Below are 26869 nucleotides of genomic sequence, written 5' to 3' on the forward strand. Positions count from 1 at the left end.
TACCGATGTTTGGTAAGCCCACAAGGCTGAGTACAGGATTAGGTGCCACCTTCTTTTATGAACCCCGATCATCCTTTGCAACATACGCTTCAGGACTTTGTTGATTGCCTCAACTTGTCCGTTGGCTTGTGGATAATATGGGGTAGAGCTGTCGTGAGATAGCCCTAGCTTGGCAGCTAATTCGACCATCATGTGATTGCGAAAATGCGACCCATGATCTGTAACTATAGCTTGTGGTACGCCGAACCTGGCGACTACATGATTGAAAAAGAAAAGGGCAGCTGTTTCACCAGTGTTATCCAATGTAGGCATCGCCTCGGCCCATTTGGTAAAATAGTCAACAGCGACTATAATATACCCATGCCCCCGGTCGAGGTGGGGTTACATTGCATGAAATCGATGCCCCACTTGGCAAAGGGCCCAACAGCAACTATCGGCTGTAAAGGTGCGGGTGGTCGTCTGGTTTTGCTATCAAAAATTTGACAAGCATGGCAACTTCTGACTGCGGTTATGCAATCTTTGAACATGGTTGGCCAGAAGTATCCTGCTCGTAAGATTTTTTGTGCTGTTGCATATCCAGATTGATGCCCCCCACACACGCCTGAATGACATTCATTCAGGGCTTTTTCGGCCTCCTCATGGGTAAGGCACCTCCTCAGAACTGTATCGACACCACGACGGTAAAGTGTATCACCGACGATCATGTAGTCTTTTGCTTGGTATCATATACGTTTTTGTTCGGAGAGAGAGGTGTTTGGCCTGAACCTTTGGGTTTGGAGATAAACTATGATATCTCCATACCATTCATCGCTTGTAGATATCAGAAACAAATTTTCGTCCACGATTGACTCTTCTGATGTTTCATCGTTGGACGACGATGGGAGATCGCACAATAATTCGGCGAAAACTAGAGCTTTCTTTGATTTGGATTTCACAAATTCCAGATCAAACTCTTGAAGGATCGCTATCCATTTTGAATATTTTCCCCCCAGCAACTGTCGCGACAGTATATAAGTCATGGGGTTGCAATCTGACAAGATGGTAGTTCTCCGAAAGAGGAGATAATGTTGAAACCTTTGAATTGCTTGAACAGCTGCAAGCGCTAGTTTTTCCACATAAGAATATTTACTTTCTGTATCATTTAAGTTTTTACTTAAATAATATATAGGATGTTCAATTCCATCGACTTCTTGAACTAAAACCATCGCAATGGTCGTATCCGCTGCAGCCAGATATAGGTTAAAATCTCTTTGATAGTCTGGGCGTACATTAATGATGCTTTTACTAGACAATCTTTCAGAGCATCAAAGGAAGCTTGCGCCACCTGGTCCCAGACAAAAGGTACATCCTTTTTCAAAAGACGAGTATAACCTTTAGCAAGTTCTGCGTAATTTGGAATGAACCTCCTCAGAAAGTTCGCTTTCCCTTGGAGTTTCTGAATCTGAAGCAAATTTGAAGGTGGAGGCAAATTAACGATTGCCTGAACCTTGCAGGGGTCGAGACGAATCCCATCCTTGGAGACTACAAAGCCAAGTAAACGACCAGAACCGACGCAAAACACACATTTGTGTGGATTGAGTCTTAGTTTGTAGTGTCGGCAACGTAGAAATATCGCTCTTAAATGCTGCGGATGATCAGTCCGCTTTCGCGAATGAGCCGGGAGGTCATCGAGATAAGGTTGAACAATGTTCTTGATGTCATGGAAGGTATAATTCATTGCCCTCTGAAACGTCGCCCCTGCGTTCTTTAAACCAAATGGTAATTTTCGATAAGCGAATGTGCCCCACGAACAAATAAATGCAGTCTTTGACTGGTCCTGTGGGCGGATATTTATTTGATTATACCCGGAAAATCCATCCATAAATGAAAAGATTTCACATCCGGCGCATTCATCAATTATCTGGTCGATGAAGGGTGTAGGGTAGTTGTCCTTCGGACAAGCTTGGTTTACATCCCTATAATCGACACACACTCTAATCGTCCCTTGTTTCTTCATAACAGGAACAATATTCGATACCCAATCGGTTAGAGGAACCGGGTAGATGAATCTAGCATGGAGAAGTTTTTCAACTTCTGCCTTAATGGCAGCGGCTTTCTTGAGGTGCACCTGCCGAAGCCGTTGTCTTACTGGTTTGACATCATGATACATTTTAATTTCATGTTCAACGATACTCGAGTCAATGCCTGGCATTTCATCATATGACCAAGCAAAGACATCTCTGAATTCGCGAAAAATAGCGTTATATATTTCCAGTTCTGAAGGGGAACAACCTTTGCCGACGTAAATATTCTCTACAACATTTGTTTTAGTCGAGATATTTATGGCTATAGTCTCTTCAATATTGGATAAGTTTCGCTCGGAATCCACCGTGTTTACAGTATTTGTTAGGAATTCAAAAACTGAAGGGTGATAAAGGTCACTTTGAGTATCTTCTTCATATTCCGGAAGAAGGGAACGATGGTGGTGATCATTCCATGGTGCCCCGTCAATCATCATTGATTGTAAGATTCCTTTGTCAGTCCCATGTACTTTTGACCAAGGATCTAATGGGGTTCCATATTCTCTAGACCTATCTACCCAAACGCTTGACGAGCGTTGATTTGGGTTCGCCTCCCATGCTTGAAACATTGATTGCTACAATATTTCTAAAGGGCTTGGGGGCAAAACAATTGCATGATCCATGTCGACCTTCGTGGAAGATATCATGTTGCAGGTTGCTACAAACGGTATATTTCCCATGTAAATAGGAGGTGGTAGCGCGAAAGTTCCCATCAATGTGGGGTCTTTCAATAATCCTACTCTGATATCTTGAAGTGAATGGTTGCTCTCATGGATCATGGGAATGCTTCCTGTAACTTGTGAACCATTAGGGAGGAAATTCTGTTGGTCGACGATCGTAATCCCTCCTTCAAACGGGAATGCGATCTTCCTAAAATAAGTCGACACAACAGTTGCCATGGCATAAATCCATGGTCTACCCAGTAGGATGTTATAGTCAAGATTTCCATCAATGACCTCAACATCAATTTCTACTGTTTTTCCTCCTAGTTCAACCTTTAAGTTATTAAGGATACCGTATGGGGTATAAGTCCTTCCGTCGAAAGCTTTTAATGTTGTCGAAGATCGCGACAAGGTTGGAGATCCTAAAGTTTTCCAACAACTCATCGACATAATACATGTTGATGCTCCTTCATCAATAATTGTTCTGTGAACAGTTTTGTTGAGGGCTTTCACTTGAATAAGGAAATCTAATTGAGCTGGTAACTGAGGATCGTATCCTTTGTGGTCAAAGGATACAAGATTGGAATCCTTAGGATCAACCCCACCAATTGTTGATAACAACGCCTGCCTTTGGGTTGGACAATTTTGTAGTACTTCAAGAGTCGACATAGCGGATGGCGATTGTGCCAAATCTTCCACTATGTTATAATGCTGCGCCGCTCTGGCGCGAGGATTAAATGTCGACTTGTGTACTACACCCTTTGGCGGTTTTATTGTTAATTCAGGGATGATGGGTGGTACAACTTCTGTCGAAGTTGTTGTCGAACTACTTGCTTGATCTTTACCTTTTTCGTTCGACAGCTGAGGATTCTCGTAATCTTTGTTCCTTGTCGAGATCAAAGCATCATTCTGTTGTTTCGAAACCGACAACATAAGTACTTGCGACGGGGAAGCATTTCCACTATCAACCAGATTTTGACCTGGGTTGGGAAATGGATCAGTTAACACAGCTGAGGTTTGGGAACTTTTAAAGAACCTCTTTAACTCAGCTTTGAATGGGCAATTCTTTGTGTTATGATCTTTATCATCACATATTAGACATGGATAATTTTGTTTCCCTTTCCCAGGAGGGTTTGAAGAATTTTTTCCAGGGGATGACTCACCCTGTTTCTTCTTCTTCCCTTTGTTTTTCTTCTTCTTGCTTCCTGGTTGATTGGTTTCTTTGCCTTTATCTTCTGATACGGCATTTACTTCCGAAGCAAGAATTTCTTCTTTTGCATTTTGATCCGAATTCTTATGGGCTTTCTTTGACGAGGCCTTTATCGATTTCGCGTTTGCTGTGCCAATCACACCATCACCGGCGTGAGAGTCACTATTTGATTTAGGAGGAGGAGGAATTGAAAATTCCGGTCTAGGAGCGTCAGGTATTTTTTCGTAGAGCGTGCCGGACTAAGTATAAACTAAGTCCAAATACTGTGCACGAGCAATAACTTGCTCCTCTGTTACGACTCCCCCCTTGGCCACATCTTCCGTAATAGCCGGAAGTAACGACTTTATAAACCATTCAGCTAATAGCTGATCGGGAACGTACGTTTTCACCATCCTACGACGACGACGCGACTCATGTATATGATCAGATATATGGGTGGCAGTTGTCTGTTTGAAGTTGGTTAATATTTCTGTTCCCGTTTCATACCTTATCGGTAATTGAAAATGGGTTAAGAAAGTCGTGGCTAGGGAACTAAAATTGTCGAAAGAGGCTCTTGGCAATTCAATATACCATTTAGCCGCTGGACCTGTCAATGTCCTCTGAAAAAGGCGAAGCCTTATCGAATCGTCGTTTAGGGTGTTCGACGAACACCACAGATGAAAAGTCATCACGTGATTCGATGGGTCTTCACCCGGATTTCCATTGAATTTAGGAATGCCAGATGGAAGTTTATGAGGAATCGCTGGCCACCAAGGGGCATAAGCAATCGGATCGTTGGTTAACCGGTGTAAATCGGGTAACTCTAAAGTTGCCACGAATGGTAACTGTTGATTCAGGTTAGGCGAAGCATAACCAGGGTACGATGGAATCGCTTGAGCAGTGGGCCTTTGCATACCAGCATAATGTAATTGATGTTGCTATGACTGATACGGTTGGTGTACCTGACCACTGTAAAGTGGTTGGTTTTGACCGTTTTGGATATACGGTTGCCCACTGTTCGTAAAGATCTGCTGCTCAGAACCTTGGTACACTTGTTGGAATTGTGGTTGTTGGTATTGCACTAACCATGGTTGTGAAGCCATGTTCTGTTGTGCTATGCTAACCATTGGACCGAGGTGTGGGGTAATTTTACCCGTTTGGACCTGTGTCGCCCCACTAGTTGGCGATTGTGGTTGTGACCCATGTTCAAGAGGCTGTTGCATTACAACCTGAGAAATCTGAGGTTGACATGTAACAGGTATCGCTTGGACTTGTGACACAGTTACAATAGCCAGTGTGGTTGGGATGTTTGTCATAGGTACACACTGTTGCATAGAATATACAACCCTTGGTTGTTGAGGTAGCATAGGTACCCAACTACTTGATGCAATTCCAGTATAACCTGAATACTGTTGAGAACCGTCGTATGGATATCCTCCCGGAGGAGGTAATGAAAGGGCATACTGCCCCCCATACGGTAGCAATCCAGAACTCAGAGGGATTGTTAGTCCTTGAGGACTAGATGGCCCAAATTGACCTCCATGAGGATCAATCTATCGAGTTTCAACGTAAGAGTTGCCGGATATTACTCCGGATGAACAAACTGGAACAGACCATACTGTCGAAATAGTCCCTTGGTGGACTCCTTCTAGCGGTTGTGAGCTAGTCGGGACAGCTGGTATGCCGGCAAACATCGTCGGAGTGACGGCAGGGGCTTCTGCTGTCGCTATGTCATTTGACACAGTCCTAGATGATGACGGTTGTTCAGACATCTTAAGTCTATCCAATAGATTGCTTAGCGATTCTACAGGAACTTCCACTTGTGGTGGATTAACTTCTGATGAAGGAAATAGAGTGACCCCGACTCCAAAATGGGTTGGAGTACTTGCTTGCGGATCCTCTGCAATTTCCTCTATCGCAATCAAACCCGGTGGAAGAGGAAGACCGTCAGGTCCGTAAAATATTTCTGGTGCCGAAGAAGTGGTTGTTTCGACAGCGACAGCGGTTTGAGGAACAAAACTCTCTGGACCGGTTACAGATGGAACTGGTTCAGTTATACAAGTATTTTCCCCCAGACTAGGATCAGTATTATTGTCCTTCTGTGGCTGTTGAACTTCTTCTATAGAGGCAGGGTTTCCAGAAATGTTTGGAGTAACCGGAACCTCAGATGCAGTTGGAACACTTGCTCTAACTTTTATAGGAGATTTTGAATCGGTTAAACGAGTTCGCTTTGTCCGTACTGTTTTCGATTTCGGAGACAAAGACGGTTGACTCGTAAGCCTCCGCGAACGACGGGGTTTCAATTGACTTTCTTCCACGATTGCGGATTACTCGATCAACCAAAATATTAAAAGGGGAAATTTGTGTTTCCTAATTGAATGAATTTTATTAGACGCTTTTAGACACAACTTGCTTTTTCACTTTTTAAGAGTCGAGAAAAAGCTAAAGATGACTCTAGTCTCCTTCGATGTTTTAACGAGCCCGAAGTGACAAATGCTCGGATGGACTTTTTCAGTTATAGAGTTTGAAAAAGGCCAAAAGAAACTGCTCTGGAGATCTAGGCAGAGGGTGTGCCAAACCTTTCGCAAAACCACAGAATACGTTTTACGGTACGGGTGGTCGATCTTCGTGAATGTTGTGTTCACTGCATTGCGATTAGTAGGGCGGCCGACACGGCTTCCTAAGGATAAAAGATATATGCCTATATGGGTCTCCCAATATATACGCGACGGTACGTGGGAGCACAAGTCCGTATTAGTGCCACCGACTCTCAGGAGGAATCACCCACCTTCTTCGAGATCGACAGTCACTACGTTTAACGACGCCGGAACACGTCTCTAGCTTAGACCTCTATGTGTTTGCGTTATGTTTCAAAGCGTTATTAGGTTCATTCAATATATTTTAAGTTGATCTTTTTTAAAGTTTTCCTTTCAAGGTTCACCACGAGATGTTTGATACAAATTCCTAAATGCAGTCTAAGATGAGAAGCAAGCTTTTTCAATCTTTTCGACTTATGAAAATCTTAACTACTGAGGGAAAAGAAAGACATCATATTTTCACACAGATCAAAGAGCACACACTAATGCACTTTTCCTAAATCAACATGCAAACTTATCAAATGCAAAATGCACAATGCAGGTATTTCTTTTCTCTTTCTTAATGTTGATGTAATACAAAAAGAAAGCTGTTGTATAACTTTGAATTCAATTTCAAGTGAAAGCAAACAAGCTTGTCCAAAATCAAAAGACACCTTAAGATTTACTTGTTTCGACACTAGAAATACATAAATTCAAACCATATGATGAAAGCAAAAGCTCAATTAGTTATGAACAGCAAACAAACTAACACTTAAGATCAAAACGACACTTATCACAGGTCTAGATCTAAGAGGCCATAGCAAGACTAGTTCACTTTCGTTATGGGAAACTGTAAATGATATAAGAAATACACAAAGAACAAACACAGTTTCTTTATACAACCGAGGCGGAATAGTGGCAAGGAAAGTTGGTTTTAGATAGGTACATTGACTGATAACAGGCTGCAAAAACAAGGATGAAAACAGGGCAATAAACAGCAGGGAACCTCAGTAGCACAAGGCAAAACTGGTTCAGCGCAAGTGGTACACTGTCAGTTTGACATTTAGTGCAGGTAGCCCCTTCGGGATTTGCGCTGAAATGCAGACTGCCTTCACGGTGCCTGCACTGAAGAGATAAACTTTCGTTTTTCTCGGTTTCCGGGTCACAACTTGCTCAAAATTTCACAGTTTTTGGCCAAATCAGAAGCTATCAATCAAGTACACACTAAGGGATGAAAAGGAGGATGAAAAGCTATCACTAAGAGCTATTCAGAGTCCTTGTGGATAAGCTCTTCAAATCATAAACATGCCTAGAAACTGAGCTAGAGTAGCTGCCCTCTACTTTGCATTTGAAAGATCCAAATGCAGTTCGATTCGGTACTCCCTGTGTTTATGAAATGAATAGCAAAAACACAAACAACCAACAAGATACGATCCCCAGCGGAGTCGCCAATTTGTAGTTGACATTCAGCGCAGGTACACAGTGGAACAGTTGACATTCAGCGCAGATGCTCAGTGGAGCAGTTGACATGATCAAGAATTAGCTTGTTTTTGAGTGTTTTCAGGTGGAGAACTGATATTCAGTGCTGTGGTTTGCTGACCTTGTTCCTCTAGGGGTAGGAAAAACATGTTTAGGGACTTTGGATCCCTTATATTATTGACATTTCATGCTTCATGCTGTAAGGCACAAAAATGTCTATAACAGATACCATCGCCCAAGCTAGTCTTATTTCCATTCTACTTGTAAGCATATTTCAATATTTGATATTAATGAAATGAAGTGTTATTTCTACTGCATCTTTGTATTTATGGATATATTTGTAATTTGTTGTGTTCCTGTTTAAGTTTGGATCATCTGAGAAAGAAAAATAAGCCTAAACAACATGAATAGGATGAACACTTACTTCCTTAATAAACTTGCATGATGATTGAATTACAACTTGAACTAAAACAATTGAATATTTAAGCTAACTTTGCAAAAACAAAAAAAACAAAATCACGATTTGCACTTTGCAAAGAAGTTCAATATTTGGGGTTTAAAAACTACCCCTTAAAGAACATTAGTTGTGGTAGTCCCATGGTACATTTCAAGACATAAGAGTCAATGCTATTGAAACAATTCTACTAGCTACTTCAATCCAAACTAAAAATCCATTTTGAATCAAAAAAAGAAACAAACATCCAATTAATGGAAAGAAAATGGACTTGGGAAAACGTGTGAGAAAGGAGCATCATAAAAAATAAGATATGAAATCAAAGATAGAGTGCAAAAACACCTAAATTCAAATTCAAATCTATTTTTAAGAATGATAAAAATAATTATGTTGAGTGTGTTGCCTCTTGAGAATTATTGAAATGGTGCATAAGCACAAAAGTTAACATATCCAATATTTCTATATTCAAGCTTCTGTGATCCATAATGAATTAAACAAAGTCTTTTGGTAGAAATCACATGAGAGAATTTTTTATTTTTTTTGCCCATACGTTTCGAACCAGCAAGTGTGGTTCATCATCAGGACCAGATGAAGAGGCAGACCATGTCAAAGGCTTACATAGAGAGCAATGTAGAGACATAATTCCAAGTAACGGCTATATTCAAACAATAACGTTTAAATTATAATATTAATTTATTAATATATTAAAAACAAATATTATTAAGTAACAACTATATTAAACGGCTAGTTTTAAAATAAAAATATTTAAATAATGATATTATTTCATTAATTTATTAAAAATATTAATAGGTAACGGCTATATTAAATGGCTAGTTTTTGAAAAATAATATTTAAATTAATATATTAAAACCAAATATTACTAGTTCTTGAAAAATAATATTTAAATAATGATATTAGTTTATTAAAATATTAATATGTAACGGCTATATGAAACGGCTAGTTTTTGAAAAATATTTAAATAATGATATTATTTCATTAATTTATTAAAATATTAATAGGTAACGACTATATTAAACGGCTAGTTTTTGAAAAATAATATTAAAAAATCAAATATTACTAGTTCTTGAAAATTAATATTTAAATAATGATATTAGTTTATTAATTTATTAAAATATTAATATGTAACGGCTATATTAAATGGCTAGTTTTTGAAAAATAATATTTAAATTAATTTATTAAAACCAAATATTACTAGTTTTTGAAAAATAATAATTAAATTGTGATATTAGTTTATTAATTTATTAAAAACAAATATTAATAAGTAACCACTATATTAAACAGCTAGTTTTTAGAATAAATAAATAAATAATCAAAGTCAAACTTTAAAGGAGGGGAGTCAAAAATTATAAAAATGAGTGAAGACCATAATCGAGGCAAGATCATTGAAAAATAATTAATGGAAAAATAAATAAAATAAAACAAAAATATACACAAGGCAAAATAAATATATATAAATAAATAAAACAGAAATATATATATATCCAAAGAAAAATAATCAATAAATAAAATGGGGTCAACAATAAAATATGGGGCTCGGGCCCATTAAACAAATAACAAAAATACTAAAAGGAGTTAAGAACGAATAGGATGATAAAATACATAAAAAACATGAAGGATCAAGAAAATAAACTCTAATGAAGAATAAATCAACAAGAAATATTATAAAAAGGATGCCAATACCTTAAAAAAAAAAAAAAAAACCCTCGGAAGACAAGACAAGGACCTAACTTCTACTAATATTCCAACCATCATCTCTATTCAAATTATTGGGTCTTTTTTCAATTTCTAGGGCCTCCCTCAATTTACGATGATGAAAATGACTAACCTTAGCAACGACCTGGGCCTCCTCAATGCAGATGTGATGCTTAGCTTTATCTGCATGTTCTACCAAAGCAGAGGAGCGCGTCGTGCCATGCTTGATGTCAGCAGCATGCTCACGAATCCTTTGATTAATCAAGCGACCAATCTCACCAATGTAGGGAGTCCCACAAGGGTATGGTATAACGTAAACACCCTTCATATTCTTAGGGCCCACTGGGTCTTTTACATATCTAAGGGAGCTCTCTATGGTATTTAAAGGCCGAAAGGTTGAAGCCACCTTATGCTTCCTTAGGATCCTTGCAATCTTGTCACTGGTCCCTTGGATAAAAGGGAGATGAACACCATAAAATCGATCCTTGGTATCTTTCTTAACACTAGGACCTTTTTCAACTCTTAGGAAAGCCTTAGTACATTGGTGTCTACTATACCCATTATTAAAGAAAACACTTAGGAGATGTGCTTTCTCTTCCTTGAGATGGTTCTCATAAGAAACTCTTAAAGCTCTAGTTGCTAAGGTGTTGAGAACACCAAGCTTTTGAGCTAGGAAATGATGAGAATTAGCATGAAGATATTGTTCCATATGAGTTTTCTTACGATAAACCTGATGAGAGAAAGAGTCATTATCATTCCTTGAGAGGAGGACGTTAAGGAAGGGAAGACTACCATTACATTCAAATTCCATGGTGAACTTTAGAACTAGATTGATTGTTAATATGGAGGAAAAATAGTTCCAACTTTTCTTTACCATGGGACCTGATGACAAAAGTGTCATCCACAAACCTCTTCCACAACTTAGGCAGAAGACGAGAAGAGGCTAAGGCCTTTGATTCAAAATCCTCCATGAATAGATTAGCTACCACAAGGGAGAGGGGGGAACCCATGGCGACACCGCAAGTTTGCTCATAGAATTCCCCATCGAATGAAAAGAAAGTAGAAGTAAGACAAATACCAACTAAATAAGCCATATCAGGATCTGTGATGTGCTTGATGACTTCGATGGCCTCGTTGATAGGGATATTAGTGTAGAGAGAGACCACATCGAAGCTCACAAGCTTATCATCTGGATCAAACTTGAAACTCTTTAACTCATTAACAAATGATGTAGAGTCCTTAACGAAGGACTTTGTAAGGCCAACAATGGGCTTAAGCTTCTGGGCTAAATATTTAGCAAGAAGATAAGTTGGCCCTCCTATCGTGTTGATAATGGGTCTCAGAGGAGCCCCTTCCTTATGAATCTTTGGCAGACCATAGATTCTGGGGGTAAGAGGGCAACTTTCAATAAGCTTATGAATAAACGAGCTAACCGAGCTACTAGCCTTTATAGCAAGAGCCACACTTTTGGAAATCTTCTTCAGAGGATCCTTGTTGAGTTTCCTGTAGCTCCCGCTATTATGGAGGTGGTCCAACATCTTTCGACGGTAATCATATTTATCAAGAATAACCACAACACCACCTTTGTCGGCTTTGAGAACAACAATATTCTTATTATCGTTTAACGATTTCAGAGCATCAAACTCAGGTTTTCCGATGTTATTCTTGGGGGGCTCTTGCTTTCTAAGGACAACCGCACAGCTTGACGAATGATATCTTTAGTGATGTCTGGTAAGTCTCTAATACCATATTCAATGTCACAGATGATATCATCGACTGGGATCTTTCTAGGAGCAAGAGAAAAATTTAAACCTTTCTCCAAAAGACTAAAGACAGGGGGATCAAAAGAAAATCTAGAGAGATTGACAACCCTATTACTAGAAGAGGAAAGAAAATTAGAACAACCAATATTATCCAAACTTAGAGTCTTATTACCAATCCTATTATTATTACAATTATTAGAATTGAAAACAGAGTCACTAACCTCATTAATATTATTATTATTATTACACCCAGTGATATTATTATTATTATTATTATCCAAACATAAATTATTATTGCTATTCTTAATATTATTATTCCTATGTGAGGTGAAAATATAATCACTATTATTAGTATTACTATTAAACCAATTATTATTATTATTATTATTATTATTATTATTATTATTATTATTTAATTGAATATTATTATTAATAGAACCACTTCCACTATTATTGAAACCAACAGAAACCAAAGAAGAGTTAACAGACGACGAACTTGAGGGAATCTAACCCGGTGAATACGAGATTGTTCCAGCTTCACCTTCGATGGAAGAAGAGTGAGAAACGCTATCAACCCAAGATCGGAGAGTAGAGATTTGATTAGAATTAAATCTCTACCGAAATACTTTGTTTATATCCAATATTTTTGGTGGTTCTCAACTAGTCATAAGGTGGATGGGGAATTAATATAGGGTACTCAACATAAATCTTCTTCCTTTTGTTATTCATTTTAAGTATATTTCAAGATTATTTAATCATATCTCATTTTAGTGTGTTTACTAGAAGTTGAATTACAAAGTTGACTCACTATCTAAAGAGGAACTTCAAATTATACAAAGAACTATATTATTATGGATTTTGATGACATATTTCTATTTGATCTTAGTCCTTATGAGAAATAGGTCATTAATGTATATACTAGTTTTTATGATGTATGTATAAAAAGCTTTAAGCTATAACTTAATTTGGGACTATTACAATGAATTATTTTTTATTAGAAAATTATTGGAAAGCTAGATGATAAAAAAGAGGAGAAGAAAAGTTACTAGATATGTTTTGATCATGATCTTAAGAAGTTAGAGTTTTTCTAATAATCATTTTTTGAAATCAAAGTATCTTTATGAAAACTTATTATATCATGCCATGAGCAAATGAAGAAAATTTTTTTCACTTTAAAATAGAACATGTAAGACATAGGGATGAAGATGATGAAATTTCTTGGGCTTGCAACAAAATTAGACGTTGTTGATAACTTCTGGAAAACTGTGTATTCGATTCGTTGATGTGCCCAATGGTTCAAGTGAACACTTCACCCATCTTTAGGGACAAGAATTTTGATAGAAAGTGTGAAACATGTTGGACCTAGTTACTTAGAGAAGGCATGAATATTACCGTTAGAGAATGTTACATTAAGATTGGCACGAACATAGTTGTTAGGGAATGAACATGGTTGTTAGGGAAGCTGAAAAAGATAAGCCCGAATGATTAATATTGACCCAAAATGAATAATTTACTGAATGCTAGAAGATTTAAAATTGAATTCACATGAAATTATAAAAAAATATTGAATCAAAATTAAAATATTAATTAATAAAAAGATTTCAAAATTGAATTAAAAAAATAAAAATAATAAATTATTGAATTAAAAATAAAATATTAGTTATTAAAAAGGTTTAAATTTGAATTCAAATTAAATTATGATAAATTAATCCATTCAAATTAAAATATTAATTAATAAAAGTAAGTCAAAAAAAAAAAGTTTAAATGCAAATTAATAAATTTAAATTTAAATTAACAGACTTAGAATTAAATTGGAATTAAAACATTTAGAAAATGAAAAAACCTAATGTTATAGACATTTTTGTGCCTTACAGCATTGAGCATGAAATGTCCATAATCTAAGGGATCCAAAGTCCCTAAACATGTTGTTCCTACCCCTAGAGGAACAAGGCTAACTAACCACAGCAATTCACAAAAGTTCTCCACCAGAAACTGCTCAAAAACAAGTCAATTCAGGATCATTTCAGTGGCTACACTAGCTGTCTGCGCTGAATGTCAAAGCCAACACTGGCTACCTGCGCTGAATGTCAAAGGCAACACTGGCTACCTGCGCTGAGCGAGAAGGGACATGTGGCAAGTTCATTTCTCAAGGTGTCAGAACCCAGGAAGCTTCCAAAATGACACTTGCCTCAGGGAATTCGACTGGTGATGAGTAAGAGGTGCCAAATCTCCAAGTGGAAGCAAGAACCTCCAAGTGGAATCAAGAACTGACAAAGGGAGAGGACACTAGTCAGATCCCAAGCTGACTAATTCTCTCTCCAAACATCTATATATGGATCTCTCCCCCATGAGATCTGGAGGCTGGAATTTTGTTATTGCAAAGAATTGTTGTTGGTTTGAGACTAGAACTATTGGGTGATTTGCTTTGAAGGAGGTGAAGAGGAGATTCCTTTCTGCTGGGAAGGTGATGCTGGATTGGGCCTCATTTGGTTGTATCACTTCCTGAACTTTACTTCTTCATCAATAAAGCCATTTGAGTTTCTTCTATATGCATGTATCTCAATGATGTTTTGTTGTATTTGCATATTTAGTTTATTCTAATCCTTAAACTAGTTATGAATGTATGCTTCTTGTAGTTTCCCTCTCTTGCCATTTTGCAGGAACTTGGTGTAGCTGGGCCAGTGAAGGAGCAAGCAGCAGGGAGCAAGCAGAAGGAGTGAGATTGGATCAACAAACTAGCGGAAGACATCGGTTAGTTACATCCTTCTCCTCTATTTACATTTCGTAAAGAAGAATACTCAGATAGTTTTGTCTTGTTTGTTGCTGAGGTACTATCACTCCTTAGAGTGGGATAGGGGCATTCCGTATTGGATACTTTTCCCAACAACAAATTGGCGACTCCGTTGGGGATCGTATCTTGTTGGTTTGTTTGTGTTTTTGCTATTCATTTCATAAACTCAAAGAGTGCCGAATCGAACTGCATTTGGATTTTTCAAATGCAAAGTAGAGAGCAGCTACTCTAGTCCAGTCACTGGCCCTGTTTATGATTTAAGAAGCTGATCCACAAGTGCTCTAACAGCTCTTAGTGATAGATCTTCATCCTCCTTTGAATCATCCCTTAGATTGTACCTGGTTGATAGCTTTGATTTGGCCAAAAACTGTGAATTTAACTGCAAACCGTAGCTCAGAACCCGGAAACATTTCTCGTTTCTGCTTCAGCGCAGAGCCAGTGAAGAGGTTCTGCATTTCAACGCAGGTCCTGTGAAGGCTACCTGTGCTGAATGTCAAAACCTATGTGTTAGACCTGCGCTGAAGAGTCCTTGCCTTGTGCAGTTGTGGTTCCCTGTGTCTTGTTGCTCAGTTTTTATCCCTGTTTTTGCAGCCTGTTATCAGTCAGTGTGCCTATCTGAAACCACCTTTCTTTGCCTCAATTCCGCCTCAGTTGTATAAAGAAACTGTATTTGTTCTTTGTGTATTTCTTACATCATTTGCAATTTCCCATTACGAAAGTAAACTAGTCTTACTGTGACCCTTAGATTTAGACCTGTCATAAGTGTCGTTTTGATCTTAGGAGTGAGTTTGTTTTTTGTTCACAGTGATTTAGCTTTTACTTTCGTCATTTGGTTTGAATTTATGCATTTCTAGTGTCGAAACAAGTAAATCATAAGGTGTCTTTTGATTTTGAAAAAGGAACTTGTTTATGTTTTCACTTGAAATCGAATTCAAAGTTATACAACATCTTTATTTGTATAAACATCAATATTAAGAAAGAGAAAAGAAATACATGCATTTGTGCATTTGCATTTTGACAGCTTGCATGTTGATTTAGGAAAAAGTGCATTACTGTGTGCTCTATGCTCTGTGAGAAAAGATGATGTCTTTCTTTTCCCCTAGTAGCTAGGATTTTCATATGTTGAAAAGATATAAAAAGCTTGCTTATCATCTTTAGACTGCATTTAGGAGTTGTACCATACATCTCGTGGTGATCCAAAAAGGCAAAATTCTAAATAAGATCAACCTAAAATAAATTGAATAAACATAACAACGCTTTGTAACATAACGCACAACATAGAGGTCTAGGCTAGAGACGTGTTCCGGCGTCGTTAAGCCTGATATCTTACCGTCGAGTGGTTGGGTGATTCCTCCACGGTGAAGCGATAAGTATCAGTACGGATTGTGCTCCCACGTACCGTCGATTATATATTGGGAGACCCCTATAGGAATAAGGCATTTATCCATAGGAAGCCGTGTCTGCTGCCCTACTGATCGCAATGCACTGAGCACAGCATTCAGGAAGATCGACCGCCCGTACCCTAAAAAGTATTCTGCGGTTTTGCGAAAAGTTTGGCACACCCTCTACCTAGAACTCCAGAGCAGTTCCTTTTGGCCTTTTTCAGACTCTATAACAGAAAAAGTCCATCCGAGCATTTGTCACTTCGGGCTCGTTAAAACATCGAAGGAGACTAGAGTCATCTTTAGCTTTTTCTCGACTCTTTAAAATTGAAAAAGCAAGTTGTGTCTAAAGCGTCGTTAAAAATTTATTTTAAACGGAACAAAATCACCTTCTATTCCTGCATTGATCTTTAGGTTGAGAAAATGGAACACGCCAACCAAGGAATTCCCCTTGATGGAAATCCTAGTCCCTTCTCCTCTTGGGGAGATGTTGATGCGCCCCATATGGCCACATTGTCGCTTCCAGGACTGACAATTGGCCTGCCAGTTTGGCTCTTCTCAACCAATGTAGTTCAGAATACCACGATTCCTGAACAGTCGAGTCAACAGTTAGATCATTCTAGAGTTGCCACCCAGCCTTCTACTTCCTATAACTCTTCTTCTCCTCCTTCCTCCTCACAAGGTAGAGCCAGCAAAATCCAAGCTCCCAAAGAGAAGAAGGAGAAGAAGAAGAGAGAGAAGAAGAAGAAGGAGCCAAAAGCGACTGGGGGTAAGCAAAAGACATCTAACAAAAATCCACGCACAGCACTGACCGGGCCTAAATCGCCATGTGTCATATGTGGAGGAGACCACTTCCATAGAGATTGTCCCTGTATTCCCCGGATACTGAAGGACTGGTCTCCTCGTTTGCACATCCCGGTGGCATCAACCTCTGATAGCCATGTTGAATGCTTACCATCAACTAGCGAAAGTGAAGGTCCAAGACAAAGAGGGAGAGCTAGATCTCCCTACAGACTGTGTGAAGGCGATCACGCCATCCACCGTTGTCCCTTCTTAGACGAGTCGAAGAGAGTTTTGGAAGATCGTCCGGTTTCACCATTACGACTTCCTCCTGGATATAAAAAACTCGTGCCAAGTCCTTCTTTAGTTGAAAACCCAGCTGGCCCGCTCAAGTGGTCAGCTGAAGGGTCAGTCATTGAAAATGAACCTACTGAATCCAGACCTGACGAAAGCCCAAAGTTCGAGGCGGCAGTTGACCCGGTCTTGCCTTCAGAGGATTCATCTTCGAATGACACTATCACTGAAGAGAATAAGGATGACACCATCCAGATTCTTTTCATCAACACAGACTCTGATGAGCATGGGGGCAATGTGCCCATTCCTTTATCGCAGGAAGGAACTTCGTCAGGGTCATATCCGGCTGTGTATTCGGTCCCACCACCAAGCAACCTGGTTGTGTCCTTTGACTGGAACCAACTAGGCAGACCCCGGTTGCCAGCCAGTATACCATTCAGAATTATAGTCCAAATATACAGAATGGTAATGGCTGGCACTATCATTGATGAGGGGGCATCTGTGAGTATCCTTTCCTCTATTGCTTGGAAAGCGCTTGGTTCGCCAGCGCTTTTGCCTGAAATGAGAAATCTATCAGGCTTTGATAAAGGAACCAGTCGACCTTTAGGGATCCTCCCCAATGTGCCCATAACATTGAAAGGGAAGGTCGTTCAAATGAACGTGATGGTCGTTCAAGGACCCTTGGAATATAACCTACTCCTTGGACGAGACTATATATATTGCATGGGAGCCATCGTCTCCTAACTCTTTAGAGTAATGTGTTTTCCACACGAAGGAAGAATGATCAAGCTCATAGACCAACTTTCATTTCCGGGATCACGCATCGCAAATAGTCATATACCAACCCTAAATGGTCTGTTCACTTAAGAAATGTCTCCACCCCCAGTTCTTCTTCCCGATGAGTGCGAGTGATTCGGAAAGATGTGACTGGAACCCAGGGGGCATGCATCCTAGTCTGCTTCGGGCAGAGAAAAATTTGGGTATAGAGTAGGTTTCCGCGGGAGAATATGACTAGTCCGTACCCCGTCCGTCTAAGAAGAGGGGTTGTTCTAGAACAAGATTCTTTTGTCAAAGTTATGTGTTTGACGGAACGGGGTCATTCACCTTTGTCTGTTTCGGTAGACATCGCCGAAGAAGTTTTTGTTTGCTCCGTGAATAAGACAATCTTTGGGTAACCTGAAAGAGGTAAGCCTCTCTCGGTAAAACAAATGTTTTGGCGGAAAAGAAGTAGAGGTAACCTTGAAACTCTGTTTTATACCTGGGGGCATGCAAACCTTTTGGAGTGCAAGCAAAGAGCGGTTATTTATCTGTTTTTTGGGTTAGCCGTTTCCTAACTTGCATAAAGAAAGGATATGGAGCAAAGCTTTAAAGATGAAGCTCCAATAAAAAATAGAATCTTAAGGAGACATTCTTATCTTATGACTGGTATAAACGAGCAGTTTTAGCACACAGTTCATGCTCGTTAAAAAATAAACGCAAGATCCGAGCAGTTTTAGCGCATAGTTCATGCTCGTTAAAAAATAAACATAAGATCGAGCAAGTGTTTCAACCAGTGTTTAAGCTCGTTAAAAAATGAACCACCCGGTAAATAACCATTGCGATCGTAAATTCATCAGCCATAAAAGCCTTGGTCGTGTTTGCACCATCACCTCCACTTTTCATTTGGCCGATCATTCACCTCCATTTGATTGTTTACCCATTTTGAGGAACAACTGCGAAGAGTGATTTCACCTAGCCATCCTTGTGACACTGCCGTGATTGGAAAATTCCAACCTGTACCTGGAATCAGCTGCTAACCCTGTTCATCACTCGTTCCTCAAAAGACGAGTCTTCTTTGAGCTCTTTTCAACTGACTCGTAAAATATCAAAATATTGCCGAGTTTTGGCCTTCCAGCTCATTAAAGCGACCGGAAGAGCTATCCCTCCTCTAGATTTTAATCTTTTTGGACCTGAGGGATTATTGCACAAAAAGATCGAGCGCTTGTTTAGTTCGGGTCGTTAAAACTATCAAAAATTCATCCCTTCTGTATTGTTTTATACTTTTTCGGACTTAAGGGATTAGATGAAGAAAAAGGACCTTTGGAGTTAACTTTACGTACCTTTTCAGACTCTCTAAAAATGAAAAGGACCGAGTTGTCTTTGTCGCTAGACTCGTTAAATGCATTAAATAGCGACAAACTTGTCTTTAGACGAGAACGAGTTTCCCTATCGCTAGGCTCGTTAAAACATAGCGATGGGCTTGCCCGAAGGGCAGGTTATAGAACAAGCATATGTTATCCTCCTCAAGCTTGAAAAAAATAAAGAGGTACTGGTCAGCAATGACTGGGGAAAAATTGGGAGAAACTCAAAGAAACTTTGATGGTAGCAAGTCGCTCTTGAACATGACACTTTTCCTCCGTACCACAATCGGGTTGGGTTGTTTCATTCACCGGTCACATCACCATGGTCTCGCCATACCATCCATATTTGGGGTAATGCTACCGATCCATCGCATCAGTGTCGCCATATGTTCAAGAGAAGTCGTTCAGAAAGAGTCGACCGTGTCCCATCCACTGCCATACATTATCCTTCATCCTTTCATGACCGCCACCCTGAATCATATGTCACAAATCGTTTTCACCTCCATCACAATCATTAGCTCCGTTCCGTGTCACTGATGTGGGATTCATTAAGGCCCTCCTTTGACGGATCGCTTCTTGTCGACATCAGCTCATTATCCAAGAGGTTGATCTAGGAACACCCCCCTCAGTACTTTGAAGCTTGCATGCCTCAATGGCAAGTTTCTCACTTCCGGCGACAGGTATACATCAATGACCTTCGACCGAAAGATTTTGCGTGGTGTTCGACGCCAAGTCCTTTATTCACACCACGTGAATTGTACTGCAGTACCTTGAGGGTCATCATCATTATCGGTGATTCCTCTCGCGCTTGTTAACAGTTTACATCATTGACTGGTAATCAAGTGATGTTTTTCCATGTTCGACTTCAAAAAATTCTCACATGGATCGACTTGTACTTAGAGTGAAGATCGGACGAGATTGAAGACCCCGAATCTAGTTTCATCCATCCGGGCTACAATATATATTCAGGAAATAAAGACATTGACATGTACATCATTGCAGCAAATGATCATCCTATCCAAAGGATGATAATTTCATCAAAAATTATCAGTCTACCATCAGACGATTGTCTGTTCTATGTACAGAAAAATGAATTTACAAAGCTGAGCATGGGAATGCCCGCCTTAGCTAGATCATGAAAGCAGTATGAAAAATAATGTATTATATTGTATCTTATTACAGGTCTCCTCCCAGCATTGGATGAACTTCGGATCCTCCTGATAAAGCATTTCACCCGATAAACGGCCTCATACTTTAGGGGGCAACTATTATAGACATTTTTGTGCCTTACAGCATTGAGCATGAAATGTCCATAATCTAAGGGATCCAAAGTCCCTAAACATGTTGTTCCTACCCCTAGAGGAACAAGGCTAACTAACCACAGTAATTCATAGAAGTTCTCCACCAAAAACTGCTCAAAAACAAGTCAATTCAGGATCATTTCAGTGGCTACACTAGCTGTCTGCGCTGAATGTCAAAGCCAACACTGGCTACCTGTGCTGAATGTCAAAGGCAACACTGGCTACGTGCGCTGAGCAAGAAGGGACATGTGGCAAGTTCATTTCTCAAGGTGTCAGAACCCAGGAAGCTTCCAAAATGCCACTTGGCTCAGGGAATTCGACTGGTGATGAGTAAGAGGTTCCAAATCTCCAAGTGGAAGCAAGAACCTCCAAGTGGAATCAAGAACTGACAGAGGGAGAGGACACTAGTCAGATCCCAAGCTGACTCATCCTCTCTCCAAACATCTATATATGGATCTCTCCCCCATGAGATATGGAGGCTGGAATTTTGTTATTGCAAAGAATTGTTGTTGGTTAGAGACTAGAACTATTGGGTGATTTGCTTTGAAGGAGGTGAAGAGGAGATTCCTTTCTGCTGGGAAGGTGATGCTGGATTGGGCCTCATTTGGTTGTATCACTTCCTGAACTTTACTTCTTCATCAATAAAGCCATTTGAGTTTCTTCTATATGCATGTATCTCAATGATGTTTTGTTGTATTTGCATATTTAGTTTATTCTAATCCTTAAACTAGTTATGAATGTATGCTTCTTGTAGTGTCCCTCTCTTGCCATTTTGCAAGAACTTGGTGTAGCTGGGCCAGTGAAGGAGCAAGCAGCGGGGAGCAAGCAGAAGGAGTGAGATTGGATCAACAAACTAGCGGAAGACATCGGTTAGTTACATCCTTCTCCTCTATTTACATTTCGTAAAGAAGAATACTCAGATAGTTTTGTCTTGTTTGTTGTTGAGGTACTATCACTCCTTAGAGTGGGATAGGGGCATTCCGTATTGGATACTTTTCCCAACAACACCTAAGATGGGGAAATTTAAAAAGGACAAAAAGTTATTTATTAAGTTCGTTAAGAATTTAATTTAAAAGAATACATCAAATTCATATTTCATAGAGATTAATATTAAAATATATAATTAAAACTAATATTTCATTTTTAAAGGAATCCCTACTTATTTTATTATAAGATTAGATTATAAATAAGGAATAGTAATTTTTTAATAAATTTTATTAGAATATAATAATATAATGATAATGAGGATGATATGGGTTAGAGAATTTGATTAAAGAGGGAAGATTAAATATAAACAATAACTTTATTGGAGGGTTGAAATGTTGACCATAAAATTATTTGATGTGATTAATCCAAAAGATAGTCTTAAACGAGAAATGATAAGAATAAGAAAGAAAAAGGTGAAGGATTAAATAAGGATCAAGTTGATTAAATAAGGATGCTAAGATTGAAGGGAGATCCAAGGAAAAAGAAGTAGGAAAAATAGAGAAAGCGGAAGAAAAGAGAAGGAAACAAGATTTAAGAAGGGTGAGAACTTATGTTAGAGGAGTAGGGTTTAAAAGATAAGAAATGGATGGTGGACTTCCAAGAATAGCTTAACTGGTATCCATCAAATTACGGACTATGAAGACACCCATGCCAAAATTAGATGTTTCTATATCGTCAAACTTGGATATACAACCTTATAAACACTTGACGCTTGAAAGATCTATTAGTGGTGGAAGAAATTAAGGAAGGTTAAAGAACCTCCAGAGTACACTCTAATCCTTTGTATTTTTCTTATCCAAAAGGCTTTAAATTGTGATATTCTTTAACAGAGAAATAAAGCAAGTCCAAGCATTTACATCCCCTCTATAAGTAATGAAAGAACTTCCTTGCATTTATTTAAAGAAACACTTAGGGTCCATGGGTGAAGTTGCGTTACATTGTTTAGCAAGAGAGGGCTTGTTTTGGGCGACAAATAAGAACTCAATCGAGCTATTTTAAGTGCTCGATCAAGCAATATTTGAGCCCTCGATCGAGTTGTTTGAGGGCTTAAATATATAGCTCAATCGAGCATTAAAACAAACCCTCGATCGAGCTCATGTGTAACCCGAGGTTATCTAGGAGCTCGATTGAGCTAGTGGCTCGATCGAGCAATATGCTTGATCGAGCCATGTTTTTGAAATTTCCTACCAATAAAACCTAGGCGTGGAATTAAAGAAAGTGGTTTGATCAAGCCTTAAGATAGATCAAAGCTTAAAGATAGATCAAGCTTTTACTTAACCACATTAAGTGCTCGATTGAGGGTTTCTTAAACCCTCAATTGAGTTATTTGAAATTTTATCTCAAGCACTCGATCGAGCTGTTGAGGGCCTAAAAATAGAGTTTTAGCTCCCCTTTTGTGGATTTCTCTACAACATCATTTTCTACCCTAGATGATTTAGGGCAAAATTGTACTTAAGTGGCACAATTGATCATGCTTGATTCGTGAAACAATCCTCTATCCAATGGCATATGAGTTTGACACTTTCAAATTCATATGATATTTTTCATCTAATTTCTTCTAAACATAATGGTTGAAATTTTTTTGGACAATTTCAAAGGGGTGAATAAAAAATCAATAACATAAAATATACACAACAAAAAATTCAAAAAATACCACTATCTTCATTTATGGGCCCTCTTCAAAAGGGTACTCTTGGTTTTTCAATTTATTTAAACAATTGCAAACAATCTTATTCAAACACATATGTCTACAAAATGTAATTGAAATATTACTTCGCTGGCTTTAAAAAATTATAAATAATATAATTTTGTATTAAAAAAAAAGAATATGAAAAAATTAATGCTCTCCATGTAGATCATGCTCATATATGTGTTTTAAAAATTACACAATTTAGACTAAGTTATGTTACACAAACACATGCATACCTCTTAAGATATAGGGAAATTTGCAAAGACAAGCATTTCATTTAATGGAAAATTGACAGGTTATAATACACTACATTTTTTTGCAAAAAGTATCTTTAGGACAACAATACAATTCTTCACAAATTTCCTTTTACTCCAAATTAAAATTCCCAATGCATATATGAATTTTGAGGGCTTGAATTCGATAAAAGAGAAAAAAATTGAAATTTCATCACCACATTTGGCCCAAAAGTGTAACCCATCTTCACGCATTCACCCCTTACTCAAGATAATATGAAAAGAGGTTGAACATTAGATCTCACTTCAACATTGGGAGAAAGTGCCCTTAGAAGTCTGCTTTAAAGAGCACTTTATTGGACGAGAATTGAAGGAGTATAGAACACTTCCATACTTGATTACTTGGGAAATTTGGTTGGTAAGAAATGTTAGGCTTTTGATCATTTCTAAGCTCTCAATTTGACAGTTTCATTAGAACAATTTTTGCAATTTTCTTCTTATAATCCTAGTATAAAGATAAAAACCAATCGCATGACTTGGGAGGATATTATGAATGAGGATTATGAATAAAGCTTCATTAATAGAGCTTGTTAGACACTTTCATAGTCAAAGTTTTGTTTTATTTACTACTGAGGATCAATATTTTGCTACTAAGGAAAACCTGGTTATGGGTCTAATAACCAAGGTTAACTAAGAGCATTGTTCTTCCTATCGAAGTCCACTTTAGAGAAAAAATGTGTGCAACTACACATATTTGAATACCATTATGATTATTGAATGCATGAACAATGAAATTTAGGTCCATAGTAATTGTATTTTATAGCTAACATTACATTTTATGGATATCTCTGTTTCTTTCAAATTATTAGTTTTAGTGTTATATATAGAGAACTTAACAATTTTATAGATTCACTATCTAAGGAAACTTTGCACTTAGATGGAGGTTTTCTTGTCTCAGATGAATTCACTAAGGGAATTTTGGTTTCTTCAAGATCTTGTAGCCTTTAATAATTTTGATCTTGGTAAGAAATGTCAGGATTTTGAGCATTTCTAAGCTCTCACTTTGATAGTTTCATTAGAATCTTTTTCGCCATTTTCTTCTTATAATCCTAGTATAAACCCAAAAACCAACCAGGTGACTCGGGATTATGCATAGAGCTTATTTAATAGAACTTGCTAAACACTTTCATAGTTGAAATTTTGTTTTATTTACTATTGAGGATCAATATTTTGCTAATAAGGAAAACCTAGTTATGGATCTAATAACCAAGGTTAACTAAGCGCATTATTCTTTTTATCTAAGTGCACTTTAGAGAAAAATATTGTGCAACCACACATATTTGAGACCATTATGACTATTGAATGGATGAACAATGAAATTTAGGTCCATAGTAGTTGTCTTTTATAGCTAACATTACATTTTATGGATATATTTGGTCTCTTTCATTTTATTAGTTTTAGTGTTATATATAGAGAACTTAACGATTTGATAGATTCACTATCTAAGGAAGCTTTGCACTTAGATGGAGGATTTCTTGTCTTAGATGAATTCACTAAGGGACTTTTGGTTTCTTCAAGATCTTGTAGCCTTTCAAAATTTTGATCTTCTTTTACCCTTCATGTAATATGTCCACTAATGACCACATAAAACTCAAGTAGATATTTAAGGTTTTGGTACAAGTTATGAAAATGATATGAGTAGTGGGCTGGTAAGTCACATAAAACTAATCATATATTGTATGTGCATCAAAATCTAAGATTGTATTTTCAATTTGCCTTAAAATAAAAAGTACATTTTGTTTTAAAAATAATAATAATATAATATAAAATATATTATATCATGCTTAATTTATTCTTTATTTTCCGTTAATATTGATGAGAGTCTTTTTCAATAAATATATATATATATATATATATATATATATATATATATAATATGTGAAAAAGTAAATATATATAATATGTGAAAAAAGTTAATAACCAATTTTTTAAAGAATACTAATTTAAGAAGACATGAACTCTGTGTTTTATTAAATCAATTAAAATTGGCACAACCATATAAATTAAATGGTTGGTAGATGTTGATAGACATGGATACATGACAACCATCAACACACTCACATCATGGGCACACCTCATTTTGCCAAGGTTAAAAAAATCATAGAAATTAACTAAATTATGACTTCATTTTTATGAGAGATTTTTCAGCGTAAATCACAAGATCTATCATTTGTCGACGCGTTTCGAACCAACTAGTGTGGTTCATCATTAGGAAATAATTATAAAAAGAATTAATATATGAATTAAACATACCATTACTTTTCTATAGATGTTCTTAACTTGTAAATAAGATTTGCTACAATGTCATGGGCCAATACCATAGTTTATCAATGCCACATGCCAAAACGACCCTAACTCATTTCACAATCAAAATATCTTATATATATTTTATTTCACTTTAATTTTATAATTTTTTAATTAATTTGGAAATAAAAAAGGACATAACTACCTTTGAGATAAATCTCAAGACTTTATTAGCGACAACTATAAATATTTCATGAATATTCCATATAGATTAAATCCCTACCATTTGTTTAAAATGCATTTTTGAATGCATATTTAACATCCTAAAAAACCCTTAGGGCACTTGAATTTCACAGATTAAACAATTTAAATAACCCTTAGGGCACTTGAATTCTACAGGTTAAACAACTTCAACTCAAGTTTTTAAAGTTAAAATTAACCATTTCCTCTATAAGTTAGACTAGGCCATTAATTATTAATAATTAAATTAAAATTCTAAAAAAACTATTCTAAAATAAACATATCTATAAACTATTTTAATAAAAAAACAAACTCAATTCATTTATGTAATATTTTCAATACATAAATGATGTAGCCTCCCATTAAAAAAATAGTTAATAGTTAAGAAGTAAAACTTATACGTTAATATAAAAAAGAACGAAGCTTACACTTTAATAAAAATAATAATAATAATAATAATCTATAGAAAACATAAATATCAATATTTTAAAAAAACATAAATATCAATATTTTTAAGATAAAATGCCTTTATTTACTATAACAGTCAAATATATCTTTTATATAAAAATACAATAAATCAGCTCAAAATACACACATCCTAAAAGCTCAATAAATGGAAGATTGAAAAAGTACAAGTATATACTGCACATCAATAATTACTGAGCAAAACTAAGATTATTGGAAATGAAAAATGTTACCCTTAAGAAGTGGACACCATTGAATCATCATTAAATGAGGTAGGTGTTCCCTAATTAAGGTATGCATTCTCCTAGAGGAGGTCACTGGGCCTCGCTATCTACATCATCATCGTCAGCATAAGTTATAACCCTTATTATGTTCACCATCAATTT

This window comes from Pinus tabuliformis, chromosome 1_2 (assembly GCF_031772625.1).
Source record: "Pinus tabuliformis cultivar Carrire ecotype Pingquan chromosome 1_2, CPIR1, whole genome shotgun sequence".
NCBI classification, from domain to species: Eukaryota; Viridiplantae; Streptophyta; class Pinopsida; order Pinales; family Pinaceae; genus Pinus; species Pinus tabuliformis.